We start from the raw sequence: 6,000 nt of genomic DNA on the forward strand, positions 1-6,000 counted from the left end.
TGCTTATAGAAATTCAAGAATTGCCTGAGGCAATCCTGAAGCAAGGGCCATACATTAAACATGTCTATTCTTTGGAATAACTTACAATGTATTACTTTAGCGCCCTACTTGCGACAGTTGCGATAAAAATAATTCGTGTCAATCCTGGGCCTAATCGTTCGAGTGTAAGTGAATCAAAGATTTTCCTTTAATAGCATCGAATGTAGGGTACAGCAACAATAATAACGTTGTCTAATCTTCACTGCGATAATAAGGTGCACATAAACTTCATACAAGCCATACGATCCTTGCCAGGTATCCATAACTGGTGAAAGCGGTTGTCCTGGCAGAAATGTTTATCCCACGAAGTGGCGAGATTTGGAATGCTGCCACTTGCTCTACATACGTGAACTGCAGCGTCAAACAGCTATTCGCATTTCGGCGCACACTTCTGCGATTTACACCCAGATTGCATTACATGATCTTGAGCAAGCTCTACCGTCTCTTCTATCCGACCTTACCTTCCTCGTTGAATATTATATTTTTTATATACGTGTTCTCGGCCTTTCTTTATCCAAGGCGTTCGTAGGCGTTCCGTAACTTCGAGTTATGCTAAGCCACGAAGAAACGAGTCAATAGGATTCATCTTCAATTTTATTAGCCGATTTGAGTATAATTCCAAAGAAATGCGACGAAAATGTTTGCGCCGCGATCGTTGCCAAGATCTTTGGATGAAAAGATACGGGCAGAACGACATTACAGAACTGAAAACATCATTCTATGTTATTCTTCCACGTATTAGTTTTTTATCGCTTGAAAGTTCCTTTTTAGGCCATGATACTGATTAGTCGTTTGGTCGTATCAGTCGTTATCAAGGAATATTCTGCAAAAGAGGCTTATAAGTAAATATATAGATATCAAATATATCTTGTAGTTAAAGTTTCTTTAAAAGCTGTTATAATTATCGATTCAAACATAACTGATACTAAAAAATTGGCTCTAAATCTTTCAACACATTTACTCAATTCCGTATTTTATCAGTTAATCCTCAATGTTCCTTTTATTATACGATCTGGAAATCTTCTTAAAAAGGGATTGCGTTATCTATTGTGTTCCATAAAATACGTGCAGTATACTATATAAGCAGGAAGATTATACTGTAACTTTGCGAAGCAACGCTAATACAGACACGAAGTCAATAAATTTCGTAATTTTCTGTTATCTATGTCTACCCCTCCCGTTCTAAGCCTCCGAACGAGTATTAATGTAAAAATGGGAACTCTCCCGCTAGGAATATTTCTGGATATTATCTGTGAAATGTGTCACGGCTGCAATATGCACACATATTACGATACATCGGCCGCAAACACCGTTTCCCGATACGATGCAAGCAAATTGCACGCGTTTCTCGTTTATACCGGACATCATGGCTTGAAACGTAATTCGCATGACCATTCGCAGCAAAAAGTGCACGGGCCATATCGACGGAGATATCGAAATAAAAAGGAAGAGCACTTCGTATAATCGGAAACGTCAAATGATTCATTTCTATGAAACCCATTTTGTAAAAAGAAGATATATCAATAATCAATATGGGACATTACGATTCATCATTTTTTAATCGGAAATATGATTACTTGAATTTTATTCTTTTCAGCGAAGTAACATCTAGTTACTAGTTGCGTGTATCATAAGTCGATACATTTTATACGTTAACACTTATTGTACAAGCATGTTAATGAAGCTAAAGAATTTTTTACAAAATAATTTCCCGTTGTAATCCGTGCTCCGGGTCTTTGTCGGCGCTTCATCCGAAAAAAAAGAAAATCGATGCGAACCCTAGCGTCCGTCAGAACTAGATGTTTGTTCGATATGCTTTACCGGATACCGAAATACAAGCATGACGTGAATTCTAGATTAAATAGCCGACGGCGTATTAGAAATATAACGGCAGTTTCATACGTGTAGCTGTCGAATCTTTTGATTCTTTCACAAATCGGTGAATATACATTATACACGTGTATCTATAAAATCTCAACCGCGTGTCTCCGCGCAGTTAAAATTTTGATATCGTTAATCGTTTGAAAAACATAGTTTCAGCTATAGATAATATAAAATAGGATAATTCGACAACACTTAAATGTTTCGTCTCACAACTTCGGTTTTCGTATAATAGTAAATTGGTTGACGTTCGATCAATGTTTGTCATTCTAACTTGCGGATAATGTATGAAGAGACTTCACTCGCAAAAAAATATATTTTTATTGCAAAATTGAAGATCGAAAATAGTAAGGGCTGTAAAAACGATCGTTCCGCAGGAATTCCTTTTTGATATTGTATCGAAACGCGTGGATACGGTAACATGATGTATCGCGTTAAAGTTTAAAATGTTTCTGGCTGCTCGAACTGTTTACTTTCTACCATCTTCTAGGATGGACCGCATGCGGTCATGCTTGCTACATAAACGACAAGGTTCTTGTAATTCGCTGACGTGAAACTCTCGCGCATAGGAAGAAAAAGGTTGCCAAAAAAAAATCATTTCCGTCCGTAATTAGTAGCATCGTTTACGACGAAACAGTGAGTTTTGGCATCAGCGAAATGAAAGAGGGGTAGAAAAGAGATAAAAGGTAGAGGAACGATACCTGTGTTAATTAACGAGACTCTTTCGTAATATAATCGTTATGTTTTTCCAAGCGAAAAATCGTAAATATTATTACTGCAAATGCGCTTCAAGCTCGATTTGTTTGCGAAAAAGGCTTGTCAAACGACCATATAGATATTTTACGATATTACTCAGTTATTCTGATCGTTGATATTTTACGTAACTTTTTTGAAATATTGTATAATATATATGTATGAATCGTAAATGAAAGTTAACTGGTAGCTAGAGAGAGGTTTGAAGAAACGAATGATAATAGGTAGATGTGGCGGTTCGCTTCGAGGGAAATTAACAATAAATTCATGCAACATATACGAGAATTGCCTGCTACGGAGCTTCTGCTTGCCTTACGTTCTTCATCGATATTCCTACCTTCGACGTCCCGGATAAAAAGGAGCTACATGGTTCTCTGGAGAGAATGCGTATACATATCGCGCACGTGTTCGCGGATGAATTTCACCAAAGGAGATGTAGGATCCGTATTGGTTGAAAATCCAGACGATCGAGCGAATGCATGGATTTGTCGATCGGTTCGTGTCGCAAGAACACTTGTTGGTAATCGAACGGAATGATTTTGCGCAGAGGAAATCACTGGCTGACTCAGCGAAGCAAATCGTAGCCAAATCGAAGACTAGACCTCTTTGCCGTTAGGAAAATTTCAATTACTCGCTAGGAGTCGTAATATCGGGTAACATAAATATTGCATTGACAAGCCGGTAAATAGGGATTCATTGTAAAAACATCTAATGGTCGAGAGAGGGGTGCCCATTTCGGGGTTGCTTTCCATTTGGTTCCATGGTGGGCTGCGAAGTAACCCCAGCAGAACTCCCGGCTGTGACCGAACTAGATGCTATTGGGGGAAAGGTAAAGTAAAAAAAGTAATAGAACGAATTTTGCACGTGTTGAAAATATGGGAAGGACTTAATACATTCTTTGAAGCGAGTGACTAATATAGTTTCTCACTTGGAATAGTCATTTGAACGTGACTGATGCGACGTTGTTATTTTATCTCGATGAAAAAAATTTTTGTTTCCCTATTTTATTTCTTTCCTCCTGCTTTTTATTGATTCTTTTATTTCTTTACCTTCCTTTCTCTCAACTTATCACTTCTTTTCTTCTTCCCCTTTCATCTTTAATCCCAGCGTCTTCCTCTTCTCTCTTTCTCGTCCTTTACCCTTACTATCTGCATTCTTCTCGCTTTCTCTCACTTCTGTAGTTTTTCCACGCTCCCCTCCTTTCTCTCTCTCTCTCTCTCTCTCTCTCCCTCTCCCTCTATCCTTTTGTCTTCCTTCTCTTCTCACCTTTCGTTTCTTATTTAGTCCCATTCCGTATAAAGTATACTTCAGAAGAAGACAGTGTTGAATTTCGCGCGATTTTAAAGCTGGGCTAGCGCATTTGTTTGTTCCGCATTATGAAAAACGTTTAGCCTGTAATGGCAAAACTTTCCCCCAAGAGCCACTGTAAAAACGAAGTTTCTGACGACAAAGAGTCGTTCTCATTGTAAATTCATAGTAGGCGAAGAATCCCAAAAGTGTTTCAGGGTGGTTCGAATGAGAAATGCGGGACTATCTTGGGGAACCGCCTCGGACCAATCAGGTCGTCTTTTCGTCGTGTTAAAACTACTGGAATGGCTTAAATGGTCCTGTGAATCGCAAAGGGCAAAACTATATAGGGTCGCTCCCCGTGAACTGCACCCGTGAACCGTCGTTATTCAAGTGTTACACGAACACGTTATACTACTTACCCTGCAACTTGCCTCTTGTATTGCTCCGCTAGGAACCATATTGCCTTTACTCACGAGTACTACTAGACATTGCTCCATGAATATATCTTTTCTAAGAATTTGTACTATTTTTTAAGTTAACGAAAGATCATTTCCGTATCGATAAATTCGTAGAAATTTAACTTCAAGTTGAAAGGTTGTACCATTCTTGAGTTTTAAATAATTTTATCGCAGAACATTACGAAAATTTACTGGAAAACTCCATTAAAGTCTGGCTTATGTACTACGTTTGTTATAAAAATAAATCATAATTTATATCTTCACACAACACTACGCTGTACACCATATCTCGAGGCTTTGGAACTAAAATCTAAATTGCATAGCTCACGGCAAGCTCTAATATCTTTCAAGATTGAATTTCAGTTCGTATAACACGAAATCCTATAAAATTCAGTTGTACGTTACACCCCGTAGCATAACCGAGAGAGCTTAGGGCGTAAAAGTGTAAAGGATTAATCTCGTTAACTACATCCATGTGCACCGAGAAGAGAAGAAAACCAGTCTAATCACGGATCATAGATATCCTCCATACGGATTAAAATAACCACAAACCGAATCACTGATAGCTTTCTCGTTTCCATCCACTTTTTTTTCTTTTCTTCGGTTGTAACGAACGTATAGATTTGTTTCTTGCGAAGAGGAACGATGCGAGCGACGCCGGTGTCGCCGATGTATGCCATTTATCGGTTGACCCACTCATCCTCGCGATAGAATCCGGCACACGAGTCCGATTTCCCCTAACTCCCCGGTTTATTAGTGGGGAGCCGATCATCCCTTTGTGAGACCCCATTGTGAGCCATTGGTCCACGTAAACGAAATTGCCGAGGGGCAACGGAGGGATTGAATACAAAAGCGAGTATAGTATCTGGGCGTGACTGGCGACGATTCGTCGTGGCTTCGCCCGTTTTCACGCTACAGTTCCCGAAAAACTGACCCCCTTCGGTCGTCGTCGTCTCCTTACTTATGACGTACTTCCTCTTCTCAACTTCACAATAAATTACTCAACTTGATACTGTTTAATTTATGATAACAGTATACTCAAGCTGTCAGCATTATCCCGTCCTTCTATGTATTTTTAGGTACTTATTCGACTGTTCGATAAGAATAGTTTAAATTTTTTAGTATTTCGGCATCGTGAAGTTAAAATTAAACGAAAAAGCGAAATATAGTATAAATATATTTTCGTCTACATACGTATTCATTTGAAAGATTTCGTTATGAATATTCAAGCATTTATGAACACAGGTAGTAATGTATTTGAATGTGCTGGGAATTGTGGATCTTAAAAGTAAAGGAAATAAAAGTAAAGGAACACTAAGATTACACTTAGAATTTATATTAAAATAGTTTTAGATTTATTTAATAAACGATTTACACGCGTTGATTAGTCGATATACATTTGCACGCGTCTCAGCACTCCCTTTGTCTCAGCATCTTCTATACCACACTGCCAACGGAGCAGTTGCATTCATCTGTTTTTCGAGGCGCTGTGCACACACATACTTCCATACACTCATATTCACATACGTGTGTCATTACTACGCGGCTAATCTACACTAGCACACAAAATTATACATAT

The sequence above is a fragment of the Bombus affinis genome, chromosome 10, assembly GCF_024516045.1.
Source record: "Bombus affinis isolate iyBomAffi1 chromosome 10, iyBomAffi1.2, whole genome shotgun sequence".
In the NCBI taxonomy this organism is placed as follows: Eukaryota; Metazoa; Arthropoda; class Insecta; order Hymenoptera; family Apidae; genus Bombus; species Bombus affinis.